We start from the raw sequence: 17,161 nt of genomic DNA, 5'->3' as shown, positions 1-17,161 counted from the left end.
AACGTGGTGACCAATCTTAATTTCAGTGAAAGTGCGACATCATTTTCCTCTTGACACAAACCAATAAAAAGTATACAACATGACTTTTTGACAGCCAGACCTAGTTGTTTGTGCAAAGCTAGAAGCAGATCCCAAGACTAGGATTTACTTTAAGTAATTCATCTGGGAAGTGAGCCCAGAAAACTCCAATCAGAGAGTAGGAACGTGAGACAGGAACACCAGGGGCAGCTGGAGTTCCACCTTGCGGGGGAGCTTGAACAGACACAGCAGAACAGGTGGCAGAGCTGCCCCAGCTGAGGGACAGGAGGCTGGGATCCGTACCCAGGAACTCCTGGCCCACTGGGTGAGGGTTCTTTCTGGAGACAGCAATTTTCCTGTATTCCTAACTTGCCAGAGTTTAGGCAAGAGTGCGTCATGGTGAGGAAATAGCCGTGAGGCAACTAGATGCCCACCTTTGGCACGCTGAAGAGAAGGCGCAGGGGGAATGCCCAAGCGCCTGCGGTGTGAGCTGTACCCCCGGACTCTCGATCTAGCCCCTGGGTTCTGGCAGAGAGGAGGTTACACAGCACCATGAAAATAGAATCAGCCAAATCTGCAACATGAGACGCGTTACAGGACAAATTACCAAGTTTCACACACGCACACTAGCTGCTTAAGGGGGGAAAAAAGAGGCAGAGTGTTGTAGAATAAAAGAGACTTAAGAGATGTAGCAACCAAAGGCAACATGGAAACTTTGGATGTTGATTCAAATAAAACAACTGCATCTTAATGTAATCAGAAAAATATTGAACATGGGTAAGTACTAGATAGTATGAAGAAATTACGGTTAATTTAGCTGAATGTGATCATGGTTTTATGGCAATGTTATTTTTTATTTATTTATTTATTTATTTGAAAGGCAGAGTTACAGAGAGGCAGAGGCAAAGAGAGCCCCAGATGGCTGCAACGGCTGGAGCTGGGCCGATCCAAAGCCGAGAGCCAGGAGCTTCTTCTGGGTCTCCCATGTGGGTTCAGGGGCCCAGGGACTTGAGCCATCTTCCACTGCTTTCCCAGGCCATAGCAGAGAGAGCTGGATTGGAAGTGAAGCAGCCCAGACTCGAACCAGTGCCCATATGGGATGCCGGCACTGCAGGTGATACCAGGAATGTTATTTTTTTAAAAAATCTTTATCTATTGGAGGTTTTCAAAAAGTAAGTGAAGCAGGCCAGCGCTGTGGCTCAACAGGCTAATCCTCCGCCTAGCGGTGCCGGCACACCGGGTTCTAGTCCCGGTTGGGGCACCGGATTCTGTCCCGGTTGCCCCTCTTCCAGCCAGCTCTCTGCTGTGGCCAGGGAGTGCAGTGGAGGATGGCCCAAGTGCTTGGGTCCTGCACCCCGTGGGAGACCAGGATAAGCAACTGGCTCCTGCCTTCGGAACAGCGCAGTGCGCCGGCTACAGCGCGCTGGCCACGGCGGCCATTGGAGGGTGAACCAATGGCAAAAGGAAGACCTTTCTCTTTGTCTCTCTCTCTCACTATCCACTCTGCCTGTCAAAAAGTAAAAAAAAAAAAAAAAAAGTGAAGCAAATATGGCAAAATGTTAACAGGTGGTAAGTTGAGGCAATGCGTGTATAAGAATTCATTATACCATTCTACCTACCTTTCTATTTAAAACTTTATAAAAGAGAAGGGCAAGAAGGGGAGGGACACAGCAGACCACCACAGCAGTTCATTCCCCAGATGGCCACAACAGCCGGAGCTGTGCTGATCCGAAGCCAGAGTTTCTTCCAGGTCTCCCACAAGGACTTGGGCCATCTTCCACTGCTCTTCCAGGCCATATGAGAGCTGGATCGGAAGAGGAGCAGCAGCCAGGACTCGAAACGGCGCCCATATGGGATGCCAGCACTGCAGGCCAGGGCTTTAACCCAGTGCACCACAGCGCTAGCCCATGACTTACTTTCTTCTTCTGCAAATTGGGCTCATAACAGAGTCTAATTCATACAGTGAGGGTAAGGAGTCAGTGACTCAGTATCAGCCCGATGCTTAGACCCATGCTCAGTAAATAGTAGCTATTACTACTCCATTAAGGGTGAATTTCAATTTGTAAGATCCAAGGAATGCTAGCCTGTGGGCCAATCAAATCCGGCTGGAGGGTGGGGTCAGGAAAGGACCGACATCTCTCCCTGAGAGCATGTGGTTGGAGAGTGGAGCAGCACTCTAGGGGTGGGTGGTCCCCAGAGGAGGAAGGTGGAGCGCTGGACAGACAAGACACTGGAAGACAAGGCCCACTGCCTTGGTGCGTGCATTTCATGACCAGGAAAGAGGTGGCATTAAACGGCAAGCAGCTGCCTATACACACCAGGTGAAGTTCAAGGGCTCACCGCAGGCCGGCCTGGGAGAACCCTGAGCAGAGGTGTGCGGGCATGATTGTCACCTCCTTCACTCCACTGCCCCAGGGGAGCCAGGGCTGCGCACCAGGAAGCATCAGGGGTGGCACAGGCCGCTTCATTAGTGCCCGTTAGCGGGGCCCTGACAGCACGTGCCCCTGCAGATCTCCGTAAGTGAGGCTGCTGCGCATCCAGTGACTCATTCCGGGTGACAAGCGGAGCACTCCATGGAAGAGCTCACAGGACCAAAGTCACCCATCGTCCTGCCTCAACTGAGACTTCCAAAACCAAAGGGAGCACGGACGCCCCACCCTGGAAAAGAGGTCTCTGTTCGCCTCGCCTGAAGCCTGGATGCACTCAGCCGAAGCTCAGTGAGCAGTGACTACAGAACGGCTCACAGCACGGCCGGGTCTCCCGCCCTCCCTCGGCACTCCCGGGCGGGAGGCCATCCCCAGGAGTTCACCCCCTGCCCACTCCTGCATGGAAGACAGGCACACAAGGTTTGGAGGAAGGAACTTGCTGACACTCCTTAACCTGCTGGGCCCTTGGGGACAATTCCTGGGACCTGGGAAGCTTCTGCCACTTCGTGTCCTCTGCCCTCTGCCCAAGCTTCCCACCTGTCCTGGACGGGAGTGCTCTTTGGGAAGGACCAGCCCTGCTACACATATGGCCAGGAAACTGGGAATAAGTAGGGAGAACAGTATGGAACAAGGCAGAGAAAGTTGGCATTCGCAGTTGGAAGAATTAGTTTCCTGACCATGGGGCATCAGTCCAGAGAAGCCACAGGAACTGTTCCCTTTGGACAGCCACTGCTCAGACAAGGACTCCTGGCCTGTATCAGAAGTGACCTGCCCAAGGCTGCCCAACATGGGGATAAGTTACAAGTCAGGCAATGCGGCTCTCAACAAAGGCCACTGGGGTCCTCTCTGTCCTTTGGTCTTTTTATCATTGCTACTTCTTTCGGGGTGGGGGTAGCTCTGTCCACACAGAACAACTGTCCACCTGTAGTCTCCACCCTGAAATACTTTGCTGCAGGGGAGGAAGCCCCCTGGGTCTTGGTATAAGGGAGGCGAAAATGTTAAGGAGGAGACGAGCTACTGCCCAGAGAAATCTGCTGAGAGACTGGGGAGGAGCTCGGCCCAGAAGGCTCGGGAAATGGGGGCTCAGAGACGGTCATGCACTAAGTGGGATGCCTGAGGTTCCTTGGCTCCTGAAGACTCAGGTCTGTTGCTGTGGTTTGCACAGACTCAGGTCTGCAGCCGAGCCTGAGCCCCTAGAGCTGAGCCCCAGGGTCGAGGTCCAGCCTCTTGAAAGCTATGTGGTTTGTGAGTACCTTCCTCTGCTGTCTGAAGAACAGGATTCTAACAACCCTATCCCCAAGGATTATGTGTAGACACTCGTGTTTGGCAAATCACGAGCTGCGCTAAGCCTCTCCTCACGGTCTCCCATGCCGTGCACCCTCTCCCCTTCCCCATTTCTGCTGTCCCATCAACTGAAGATATGGTCAAGGTGTGATCCTTAGTTAACTCCAGGACGAGGCATTTCCTGTACCCTCTGCCCATCCTCCCTCCCACTGGTTCTGGAGTCGGAAGGAGACAGAGTGTGCAGAAATGTCTCCACAAGGGCCAAATGTTACACATGTTGAGGCCTGTGCAAAGCCTTTCCTACAAGGAATGGCAGAAAATCAGTGAATTCTCACCTTTACCTTCCCTGCCAGCAATGGGCGGGAGACCTCCCCAGGGGGCGCCCACCTGACCTGGGCTGCTGGTTTGCCTAGAGCCCTTGCTCCAGGCTCTACAAGACAAAATGAGATGCTCTCCATGTCACCTGGCCTGGATAAACATATCATAGCAAATCCACTTTTATTTTTATTTTTTAAAGATTTATTTATTTTGAAAGTCATAGTTACAGACAGGGAGAGAGAGAGAGAGAGAGAGAGCGATCTTCCATCTGCTGGTTCACTCCCCAAATGGACGCAGTAGCCAGGGCTGGGCCAGGCCTAGCCAGGAGCCCAGAGCTTCTTCCAGGTCTCCCATAGGAGTGCAGGGGCCCAGGGACTTGGGCCACCCTCCACTGCTTTCCCAGGCACATTAGCAGGGAGCTGAATCAAAAGTGGAGCAGCTGGGTCTTGGGCCATTGCTCATATGAGATGCCAGTGTCACAGGCCATGGTTTACCCTGCTGTGCCACAACACTGTGCTCTGCTCCCCCACTGCCCTGCCCCATCTCCTTAAAAAATATTTGTTTTAGGGGATAGCACTGTGGCATAGTGGGTAAAGCTACCAGCTGCAGCGCTGGCATCCCATATGGGCGCCAGTTCAAGTCCTAGAAACCCACTTCTGATCCAGCTCCCTGCTAATGGCCTGGGAAAGCAGTGGAAGATGGTCCATGCACTTTGACCCCTGCACCCACATGGGAGACCTGAAAGAAATTCCTGGTTCCTGGCTTCAGATCAGCCCAGCTCTGGCTGTTGTAACCATTTGGGGAGTGAACCAGCGGATGGAAGACCTCTCTCTTTCTCTCTCTCACTCTCTCTGTAACTCTGCCTTTCAGGTAAATGAAATAAATCTTAAAAAAAAAAACTTTTAAAAAATTTTTATTTGAAAGTCAGAGAGACTGAGACAGGCAGAAACAGAGTTGTATCTGCTGGGTCACTCCCAAAATGCCCACAACACCCAGGGCTGGGCCAGGCTGAAACCAGGAGCCCAGAACTCACATCTCCCATGTGAATGGCAGGGACCAAAGTACTTGGGCCATCACTGCCATCTTCCAGGGTTCATGATAGCAGGAAGCTGGGACTGGAAGTGGAGCTGGGACTCTTAACTCAGGTTCTCTGATGTGGGGTATGGACTTACCCCCGTGCCCAGTGACCACCCCACCCAGTCTTCTTTTTTGACCTATCTTGGCAAGCCCATAACAGGGCTGCAAGCTTCCTCCCTTGGTGCCAACAGGGGAACTGTCAAATCTGGCCCTGTCCAGCAACCCTCACTCTGCTCTCAAGAACGTAAAAAAAACTAAGACACTCAGAACCTCCCTTTGCTCAAGCGATTCCAGATGGCTTGGATGCTGCTCTGCTCACTCCAGGAAGCCCCACTAAGTGAGCAGTGAATGTTTTCATGTTGTCTTGGTGCACATGTGCATCATTTATCTTGACATGGAAACCGATTTGGGGTAGGGAACCGGCTCGTCTGCCGATTTGGGGTAGGGAACCGGCTCGTCTGCCTCGGGCAGCTACAGAATAACAAGGATCCCTGGAAGAAGGGGAACAAATGAGGTGAGATCAAGACTGCCGAAGCGTACCTCCAGCCCCAGGGCAGGAGGAGAAACCCAAACAGAGCCGAGTAATCTCATGACACTGGGGACTCAGAGACCAGCATCTGGAGACCCTGAGGCAGCTAGAAATTTGGGGAGGGGGGGACACCAGAGAAAAGCATGCTGCTCAGAGAGTGGACTCCAGAAACCTGCAGAGGAGCCCCTCGAGTCCTCGGCTACATCCCATTCTGTACATGCTTGGGGTCAGGTCACGTGAAGCCGAGTCTGGACAAGACCAACATCCAAGGAGGGAACAGCTTGGGAGACCAGCTATAGCCATGGCTGACACAGGGCTTGGCATCATGTGGCTTCTCTTCAGACAGAAGGAGATAGGCCACATGTTAGAAGTAAGGCCAGACAAGTGCTAGACCAGCAGCTCCTCCAGAACCACAATAAAACCTGCTGGAGTGAAAAGGAGACATAGACAAACCTACAAGTATAGTTGGAAATGTCATCATTCCTTTATCACTAATCATATAAAACCAAAAAAAAAAAAAAAAAAGTCAAGACATGAAAGACTTCTCGGTTCTATTAGATAGCTTGACCCAACTGAATCTGTAAAACACCCCCTGGGGGCCAGTGCTACGGCATAGTAAGCTAAGCCTCCGCCTGCAGTGCCAGCATCCCATATGGGTGCTGATTTGAGTCCCGGCTGCTCCACTTCCCCTCCAGCTCCCTGCTAATGGCCTGGGAAAGCACTGGAAGATGGCCCAAGTGCTTGGGCTCCTGACACCCACATGGGAGACCCAGATGGAGTTCCAGGCTCCTGGCTTCAGCCTGGCCCAGCCCCAGCTACTACAGCCATTTGGGGAGTGAACAGTGGACGGAAGATATTTCTCTTTCTTTCTCTCTGCCTTTCCCTCTTTGTAACTCTGCCATTCAAATAAGCAAATAAATCTTTCTCAAAAGCTGCTGGATGGGCCAGTCATCTAAGGACTTGAGGATCTGCTCTCAAAATGAGTCACTGATGCTGGCTATTGGCAGGAGGCTTCAGCTCCTCACCACGTAAACCTCTCCATAGAGTGCCCCGGGTATCCAGCTGGCTTCCCCCAGAGTGAGCAGGCCAAGAGAGCAAGATGAAAATCAGTGTTTTTATTGCCTACCATTGCAAGTTATACGCCCTCATTTTTGCAAAATTGTATTGGTTGCTTGGGTCATCCAATGCAACCAGTGTGTGAGAGGAGACTATACTGGAGCCTGAATACAGGAAAGTATTAATGAAATGCCATCTTGAATTCTACTTACCACAAGTGCCAGGCAATTAACTGGGGAATGGGTGATCTGTCCAACCAAAGAAAATGAAGACAAGCCACAGACGGTTAGACTATATACGAAAAGCTCATATCAGGAGCTGCTGTTTTGGTGTAGTTGATGAGGCCACCATCTGTGATGCTGGCATCCTACATGGGCACTGATATGAATTCCAACTGTTCCACTTCCAATCCAACTCCCTGCTGGTGGCCTGGAAAGCAGCAGAAGGTGTTACAAGTCCTTGGGCCCCTGCCACCCAGGTGGGAGACCTGGATGAAGCTGCTGGGTTGAGCCTGGCCTAGCCTTGGCCGTTGCATCCATCTGGGGAGAGAACCAGATGATAGAGGCTCGCTCTCTCTCTCTCTCTCTCTCTGCAACTCTGAAGGGAGGTGGAGATGGAGGGGCAGGCGTTGTGGCATAGTGGGTAAAGCCACCACCTGTGATATCAGTATCCCATATGGGTACCAGTTCAAGTCCCGGCTGTTCCATTTCCAATCCGGCTCTTTACTAATGGCCTGGGGAAAGCAGCAGAAGGTGGCCCAGGTGCTTGGGCCCCTGCCACCCACATGGGAGACCTGGAAGAAGCTCCTGGCTCCTGACTTTGGCCTGGCCCAGCTTGGGCCATTGCAGTGATCTGGGGAGTGAACCAGAAGATGGATGGTAGATCTCTCTCTCTCTCTCTCTTTCAAATAAATAAGTAAATCTTAAAAAACATATATCATATAAAGGACTTATATCCTAAATAAACAAAGAACTTTTATAGCTCAACAATTTTTATTTGTTTTTCAAATGTTAGCTCCCACATATAAAGGAGAATATTGGTGTTTATCTTTCTGGGTCTGGCTTATTTCACTCAACATGTACTTCAGTTGAGTCCATTTTACTGCAAAGGGTAGAATTTCATTCTTTTTTTTTTTTTTTTTTTTTAACAGGCAGAGTGGATAGTGAGAGAGAGAGAGAGAGAGAAAGGTCTTCCTTTTTGCCACTGGTTCACCCTCCAAAAGCCGCCGCAGCCAGCGCATCGCGCTGATCCAAAGCCAGGAGCCAGGTGCTTCTCCTGGTCTCCCATGCGGGTGCAGGGCCCAAGCACTTGGGCCATCCTCCACTGCCTTCCCGGGCCATAGCAGAGAGCTGGCCTGGAAGAGGGGCAACCGGGATAGAATCCGGCGCCCTAACCGGGACTAGAACAAGAGGTGCCGGTGCCGCAAAGCGGAGGATTAGCCTGTTAAGCCACGGCGCCGGCCTCTTTTTTTTTCTAGACAATAATATACCATTGTGTATATATGCCTCATTTTCTTTATCCATTCATCTGATGATGGACACGTTCGTTGGTTCCAATTTTTGGCTATTGTGAACAGTGCTGCTATGAAGATGGTGGTTCTGGTATCTCTTTGGTAACTTGTATTCCAGTTGTATTCCAGTCTTTTGTGTATACATCCAGTGGGATTGCTGGATCATATGGCAAATCTATTTCTAGTTTTTTAAGAAATCTCCACATAATTTTCCACAGTGGCTGCACTAATTTACATTCTCACCACCAGTGAATAAATGTTCCCCTTTGTCCACATACTCACCAGCATTTGTTACTCTCTGTGATTTGGATTTTAGCCATTCTTACAGGGGTGAGGTGGTACTTCATTGTGGTTTTGATTGGCATTTCCTTGATAATTAGTGATGTTGAGCATTTTTTCATATAATTGTTGGTCATTTGTATTTCTTCTTTTGAGAACTCTCTATTGAAGTCCTTTGCCCATTTCTCAACTGGATTGCTTGTTTTTGTTGTTGTTGAATTTTTTTAAAGATTTATTTTATTTATTTGAAAGACAGAGTTACAGAGAGAGGTAGAACCAGAGAGACAGAGGTCTTTCATTCCACTGGTTCACTTCCCAAATGGCTGCAATGGCCAGCGCTGAACTGATCCGAAGCCAAGAGCCAGGAGCTTCTTCTGGGTCTTCCACATAGGTGCAAGGGCCCAATGACTTGGGCCATATTCTACTGCTTTCCCAAGCCACAGTAGAAAGCTGGATTAGAAGAGGAACAGCCAGGGGCCACTGCCGTGGCACAGTAAGTTAATTCTCCGCCTGTGGAGCTGGCATCCCATATGGGTACCGGTTCACGTCCCGGATGCTCCTCTTCCAATTCAGCTCTCTACTGTGGCCTGGGAAAACAGTGGAGGATGGCCCAAGTCCTTGGGCCCCTGCACCCGCATGGGAGACTGGGAAGAGGCACCTGGCTCTTGACTTCGGATCAGCACAGCTCCGGCCGTTGTGGCTATTTGGAGAGTAAACCAACTGACAGAAGACCTTTCTGTTTATCTCTCCCTCTCACTGTCTGTAACTCTACTTCTCAAATAAATAAAATCTTAAAAAAAAAAAAAAAAGAAGAAGAAGAAGAGGAACATCCAGGATGCAAACTGGCACCCTTATGGGATGCTGGTGCTGCAGGCTGGGGTTTTAACCCACTGCACCACAACTCTGGCCCCTGTTGTTGAATTTTTAAAGTTGTTGATATATTTGGGATATTAATCCTTTGTTGGACAGATGGTTTGCAAATATTTTTTTTCACATTATGTTGGATATCTCTTCACTCTATTGATCATTTCCTTTGCTGTGCAAAAGCCTCTGAGATTGACATAGTCCCATGTGCTTAGTTTTGCTTTTTCTGCCTGAGCTTTTGGGGTCTTGTCCAAGAAGTCGGGTCCCTCACACCAATGTCTTGGAGTGTTTCCCCTATGCTTTCTTTCAGCAACTTTATAGACTCAGGTCTTAAAATTTAGGTGTTTGATCCATCTTGACTTGATTCTAATTTCATTTCATCGAGTTTTGCCAGCACCATTTGTAGAAGAGATTTTCCTTACTCCACTGTATGGTCTGAGCACTTCTGTCACAAATCAATTGGCTGTATGTATGTGGAACAATTTCTGGGCTCTCTATTCTGTTCCATTGATCTATGTATCAGTTTTTATTCCAGTTCTGTACTTTTTAAAATTACTATCGCTTTGTAGTATGCTTTGAAATCAGATACTGTGATGCCTCCAGCTTGATTTTTCTTGTTCAGGATCACTTTGGCTATTCTGGGTCATTTGTGATTCCATATGAATTGCAGAATTGCATTTTCTAACTCTGTAAAGAATGTAATTGATATTTTGACAAAGATCGCATTGAGTCTGTAGATTGCTTTAGGTGGTATAGACATTTTACTGATATTGATTCTTCCAATCCATGAGCGGGAAATATCTTTCCATCTTTTTGTATGTCCTTGATGATTTCTTTCATCAATGTCCGATAATTTTCATTATAGAGATCTTTCACTTTTTTGGTTAAATTTATTCCTAAATACTTGAATTTTTGTGGCTATTGTGAATGGGATTTCTTTTTTTGGTTTCTCTGTGAGTTCATTATTAGCATACAAGAAAGCTACTGTTTTTTGTATTGCTTATTTTGTAACCTGCAACTTTACTGAATTGTTTTATTAGTTCTAACAACTTTTTGGTGGAGTGTTTAGGTTTTTTCAGGTACAACATCATGTCATCTGCAAACATGGATAATTTGATTTCCTGTTTTCCAATTTGGATGCCCTTTCTTTCTTTCTCCTCCCATATAGCTCTGATAGAACTTCCAGAATTATGCTGAATAAGAATGGCAAACATGGACATCCTTGTCTTATTCCAGATCTAAGGGGAAATGCTTTCAGTTTTTCCCCATTCAATGTGATATTGGCTGTTGGATCGTGATATATAGCATTTATAATTTTGAGGAATGTCCTTATTAAACTTAATTTGTGAAGTGATGGTGAATCTTATCAAATTATTTCTCTGCATCTATTGAGATGACCATATAGTTTTTGTTCTTCATTCGAAGGATGTGATTTATGATATTTATTGATTTGTGAATGTTGAACCACCCATGCATTTCTGGGAGAAATCCCACTTAATCATGATGTATGATCTTTTTGAGGTGGTTTTGGATTCAGTTTGCTAGTATTTTGTTAAGAATCTTTGCATCTATGTTCATTAAGGATATAGGGCCATAGTTTTCTTTTTGTGTCATTTCTGATTTTCGTATCAAAGTAATGCTGGCCTCATAAAAGAGTTTGGCAGAGGGCTGGCACCGTGGCTCAACAGGCTAATCCTCCGCCTAGTGGCACCGGCACACCAAGTTCTAGTCCCCGTCGGGGCACCAGATTCTGTCCCGGTTGCCCCTCTTCCAGGCCAGCTCTCTGCTATGGCCCGGGAGTGCAGAGGAGGATGGCCCAAGTGCTTGGGCCCTGCACCCCATGGGAGACCAGGAGAAGCACCTGGCTCCTGCCATCGGATCAGCGCAGTGCCGCGGCGGCCATTGGAGGGTGAATCAACTGCAAAAGGAAGACCTTTCTGTCTCTCTCTCTCTCACTGTCCACTCTGCCTGTCAAATAATAAATAAATAAATAAATAAATAAATAAATAAAGAGTTTGGCAGAGTTCCATCCTGTTAATATTTTGGAATAGTTTGAAGAGTATTGGAGTTACTTTCTTTTTGAATGTATTGTAGAATTCAGTAGTAAAGCCATCAGGTCCTGGACTTTTCCATGATGGAAGACTTTTGATTACAGGTTCAATCTCATTCCTTTTAATGGATCTGTTTAGGTTGTCTGTATCTTCTTGATTGAATCTCAGTAGGTTATGTGAATCCAGGAGCTTATCCATTTCTTTGAGGCTTTTCAGTTTACCAGCATTTAGTTCTTCAGAGATGTTTCTTATGATCCTTTGTATTTCGGTGGTGTCAGTTGTAATGTCTCCTTTTGCATCTCTAATTTTATCTGTTTGAGTTTTTCCTCTTTTTTTTCTTTGGTATTCTGGTTAGAAGATTATCTATTTTGTTTATCTTCTCAAAAACCAACTTTTTGTTTTGTTGATCTTTTTTATTTCTTAATAAAAAATAAGTTTCAATTTCACTTATTTCTGCTCTGATCCTTGTTATTTCTTGCCTCCTGCTGATTTGGGGTTCGGTTTGTTCTTGTTTTTCTAAGTCGTCAAGATACACCATTAGGGCCATCGCTGTAGCTCAACAGGCTAATCCTCCGCCTAGTGGCGCCAGCACACCGGGTTCTAGTTCCGGTTGGGGCGCCAGATTCTATCCCGGTTGCCCTTCTTCCAGGCCAGCTCTCTGCTATGGCCCGGGAAGGCAGTGGAGGATGGCCCAAGTCCTTAGGCCCTGCACCCCACGGGAGACCAGGAGAAGCACCTGGCTCCTGCCTTCGGATCAGCACAGTGCGCTGGCCACAGCGGCCATTGGAGGGTGAACCAATGGCAAAGGAAGACCTTTCTCTCTGTCTCTCTCTCTCACTGTCCACTCTGCCTGTCAAAAAAAAAAAAAAAAGATACGCCATTAAATCTTTAAGACATTTCTATTTTTTTAATGCAAGCATCTAATGCTATAAACTTCTCGCTTAATACTGCTTTTACTGTATTCCACAGATTTTGTTATGTCCTAGAAAGTTTTTTATCTTTTTAATTTCTTCAATGACCCATTGATCATTCAGTAACATGTTGCTTAATTTCCAAGTATTTATGAGTGTTCTACTGTTCTTCTTGCTATTAATTTCTAGTTTTATTCCTTTATGGTCTGAGAAGATACATGGTATGAATTCAATCTTTTAAAATTTGCTGTGGCTTGATCTGTAGCCTAATATGTGGTTTATACTAGAAAATGTTCCATTTGCTAATGAGAAGAATGTGTATCCTTTCTTTCTTTCTCTTTTCTTTCTTTCTTTCTTTCTTTCTTTCTTTCTTTCTTTCTTTTAAATATTTATTTATTTATTTATTATTTGAAAGGCAGAGTTAGAGAGAGGCAGAGCTACAGAAAGTTACAGGGAGGCAGAGTCTGAGAAAGAGAGGTCTTCCATCCACTAGTTCACCCCCCAGATGGCCTCAATGGCCAGAGTTGCACAGATCCGAAGCTAGGAGCCACGAGATTCTTCCAGGTCTCCCACGTGGGTGCAGGAGTCCAAGGACTTGAGCCATCTTCTACTTCTTTCCTACGTGCATTAGCAGGGAGCTGGATTGGAAGTGGAGCAGCTGGGACTCACAGGGATGGGGTTCCTGGCTCTTTGCTTTGGTCTGGCCCACTCCTGGCTGTTGTGGTCATTTGGTGAGTGAACCAGAGGATGGATGATCTCCTCGCTCTACATCTCTCAGTGTCACTCTGCCTTTCAAATAATCTTTTTCTTAAAATCCCTACACAGTTTTTTTTTTAAAGATTTATTTATTTATTTGAAAATCAAAGTGACACAGAGAAAGGAGAGGCAGAGAGAGAGAGAGAGAGAGAGAGAGAGAGAGAGGTCTTCCATCCACTGGTTCACTCCCCAGTTGGCTGCAATGGCTGGAGCTGTGCCAATCCAAAACCAGGAGCCAGGAGCTTCTTCTGGGTCTCCCATGCTGGTGCAGGGGCCCAAGGACTTGGGCCATCTTCTACTGCTTTCCCAGGCCATAGCAGAGAGCTGGATCAGAAGTGGAGCAGCTGGGTCTCGAACCGGTGCCCATATGGGATGTCAGTGCTTCAGGCCAGGGCATTAACCCGGCGCACCACAGTGCCGGCCCCCGCCTTACATTGTTTTTAAATGACATATTTTTCATGAACTTTTTGAAGATCCATTATATGCATGGATTTCAAAATTATTCTGCACCAAAATAATCTTATTTTTAAATTCCATTTTCTATGAACTTTTTGAAGTACCCTTGAACTACTGATGGGAGTGTACAATCCTTCAATTGCTTTAGAAAACAGTTTGGCAGTTTCTAATCAAATTAAAAGTATATTTTCTTATATGAATCAGCAATTCCATTTCTAGGTATATACCCAAGAGAAATGAAATCACAGATCTACACAGACTTGTATAAATATTCATAACAACTTAATTCAAAATAGCCCAAACTGGGAAAAAGGCCAAATGTCTATGGACAAGAAAAAGGATAAAGAAATTGGGGTACAGTCAGACAGTGCATTATCACTCTAAAATAAAAAGAATGAACACTGGTGGAATAATACAGATGATTCTCAACAGCATTGTGCTCAGTCATGGTGTCTCATTCTGGGTAAATGAAATTCTAGAAAATGCAAATATATCATTTACAGCGGCAGAAAGCAGCCCAGTTCTGGCCTGGAGCCCTGGCCTGTGGGGTGGGCCAGGAGGGGGCAGGCAGCAAGGGTAACCCTCTTTCATTTTTAGCTGACCGTGTAACAGTTGTACCTCCATGGGGTGTAACATAATTCCACACGTGTATACAGTGTGAGTGATTTCCAATTCTGTAAACCTTTATCATTCCTTTGTGTTGGGAACCTTCCAATTGCTCTCTTAGAGTTCTTTATATCAAATACATAATCAATTTCTTATTCAACAAAGTAACTTGAAGATATGGAATGCTCTGTAATTTAATCATGGTAATGGTGTACAGCTATATCAAAACTCATCAAAAAATCCACTTAAATGGGGGGTATTTTATTGCATATAAACTATACTTCAGTAAAATTATTTATTATTATTATTTATTTGAGAGGACAAAGAGAGGTCTGCATGTTCACTCTCCAAATGGCCACAATGGCCAGAGCTGGGCCTATCCGAAGTCAGGAACCAGGAGCCAGGAGTTTCTTCCAGGTCTCCCATGTGGATGCAGGAACCCAAGCACTTGGGCCATCTTCCACTGCTTTCCCAGGCCATTAGCAGGGAGCTGGATCAGAAGAGGAGCAGCCGTGACACGAACTGGTGCCCACATGGGGTTCCGACGCAGCAGGTGCAGGCTTGACCTTCTAGGCCACAGCCTCGACACAATAAAATTGTTTTTCAAAACATTAGGAGGTGGGGATGGTGCTGTGGCGCAGCGGGTAAAGCTGCTGCCTGAAGTGCCAGCATCCCATATGGACGCTGGTTCCTGTCCCGGCTGCTCCTCTTCCCACCCAGCTCTCTGCTATGGTCTGGGAAAACAGTGGAAGACCCAAGTCCCTGGGCCACTGCACCTACGTGGGAGACCAGGAAGAATCTCCTGGCTCCTGGCTTGGGACCAGCTCAGCTCCCACCATTGTGGCTCTTTGGGGAGTGAACCAGAAATGGAAGATTGACTCTTTCTCTCTCTCTGCCTTTCGAATAAATAAGTAAAAGAAATCTTTTTAAAAACATTAGTAGGCACAGCTTTCTACAGAGCCTCAACAGGAACAGACAATAGCTGCACTTTTTAAATCCAAGTGCCCTAGGGCTTCGGGCCTGGAGATTCTCCCCGGGAGCCGCATAGCCAGGCGTCCAGCACCATCCAAGTTTAACGCCTTCAGCTCTGAGGACTTCCCCCGCAGAGGGTGGAGGGGGCGCGGTCGGGTCGCACTGCAGGCTGAGGAGCCAGTCCGGGGCGCCCGCCTTCGCGTTGTCCTCCGGGGCCGGATGCGACGGCTCTGGCGCTCGGTGCAGGCGCGAGCGACCGCCGCGGGTCCGGAGGCAAGAGGCCCAGCCCCGGGACGGAGCCGCTGCCCCGCACCTGCGGCCGCGACCGCGACTGCGAGCGCAGGCGGGCTGGACGCCAAGGCTCCGTCCACGGGGCACGCGGTACCGGCAGGAACCCGGGGGCCAGGACAGCCTAAGCGGAGGAGGCCTAGGCCGCCTCCTCCAGTGCCCGCGCTGCCCTCCAGCCTTCCCGCGGATCGGAGTCGACCGAGGCCAACCTCCCTCCCCGAGGGCTCTACACAGCCCTCAACCTCCCCAGCTCAACACACGCACACGAACGCGCGCGCCTGCACCTCGCCTCCACCACCCACCTCCTTCTCCCGCATCTTCTAATTGACGTCTACAATCGCAACCAATTGTTTCCATGTAACCTTAATTAAAAGATTTTTCTGGCGAGATTACTCGTGTTCAATCGGCTTACGAACAGCTTAGTCTTAACCATCAGCAACTAAAAGCAAAGCGCGTTCGCTCCAGCCTCCTGTACCGGTAGCGGTTTACCCGGCCAGCGCGTGCGCGCCACCAGCGACCTCCGCAGGTGAGGGGGCGAGCTCCGCAGGTTGGGGGCCGACAGGCGAGGTTTGGAGCTTCTGGCGCTCCGCGCGCCCACCCGGAGGAGAAAACTCCTAGGCCCTGGCCGGCCACGCCTTTTGGCTGGGACCTGGGCGAGCCCTTAGGGGTTGCGTGGGAGGCGGGGTGGTGGTGGGATTTGGGAACAGCTCAGGCTGCACCTGCTGCTTTAGCTCCCGGCTTTTCCCTCATTGCGCTGATGCGAATGGTGGACTCTGACAGCGTCATTAACCAAAGCCCCAGTAAATGGTCGTGAGGCTGGCACAGCGGTAAGACGCGGTTTGGGATGCCCCTGTCCCATCCCATCACAGGCCCTGGGTTGGAATTGGGCTCTGGCTCCTATTCCAGCTTCCTGTTAGTGCACATCCTGGGAGGCAACAAGTGGTGGCTCAAGTACTTGGGTCTCCGTCACCACATGGGACACCTGGATTGAGTTCCTGGCTCCCAGCTTTGGCCTGGCCCACGTCTGGCCATTGTGGGCACTTGGGGATTGAAACAGCTGATGGGGAAATTCTTGCTCTCTCTCTCTCTCTCTAATACATAAAACTGTTATATATATATATATATATATATATATATATATATATATATATATATTTAAAGCACCTCAGCTCAGGGGTTACAAACTCTGAAGAAAGTAGGTGCAAGAGCTGGCTTCCGTGTCCTTCAGACAGCTCCCAGGCAGTCGCCCACCTGGTGAACAGGCTCAGTGCTGGCACGCCTTCCTCTGTGACTTCGGAAGAAAAGCCAGCTCTGGGGAATGGAGAGAGCCCAGGCAGCACAATACCCTCATCTTCCTCCCTCCCCTCTCCACACCCCCAGGCAGCCTCCGCTTTTGGTGCCAGGGCTTATTATGATTCCTTTTCTAGATTACTGTCCAAACTACCGATCCCCATCGGTAGCCTCACTTCCTGTCTGGCCTTACAGCCCCAACTCTCTTCCCGCCCCTGAGCCCTTTCTCCATTGTCTGTAAGTTAAAACACAGGAGCTGTGGTGGTGTGCTGCCGCAGGTTAAGACACAACCTGTGACAGTACCATCCCATACAGACCCTGGTTCGTGTTCCAGCTGCTCCACTTCCAATCCGGCTCCTTGCTAACAGCCTGGGGAAAGTAGTGTTTGGGCCCCTGCCACCCATGTGGGAGACCCAGATGAAGCTCCAGGCTCCTGGCTTCAGCATGGCCCAGCCCTGGCTGTTGCAGCC

This window comes from Lepus europaeus, chromosome 5 (assembly GCF_033115175.1).
Source record: "Lepus europaeus isolate LE1 chromosome 5, mLepTim1.pri, whole genome shotgun sequence".
Classification (NCBI taxonomy): Eukaryota; Metazoa; Chordata; class Mammalia; order Lagomorpha; family Leporidae; genus Lepus; species Lepus europaeus.
This window is presented reverse-complemented; position numbering follows the sequence as displayed.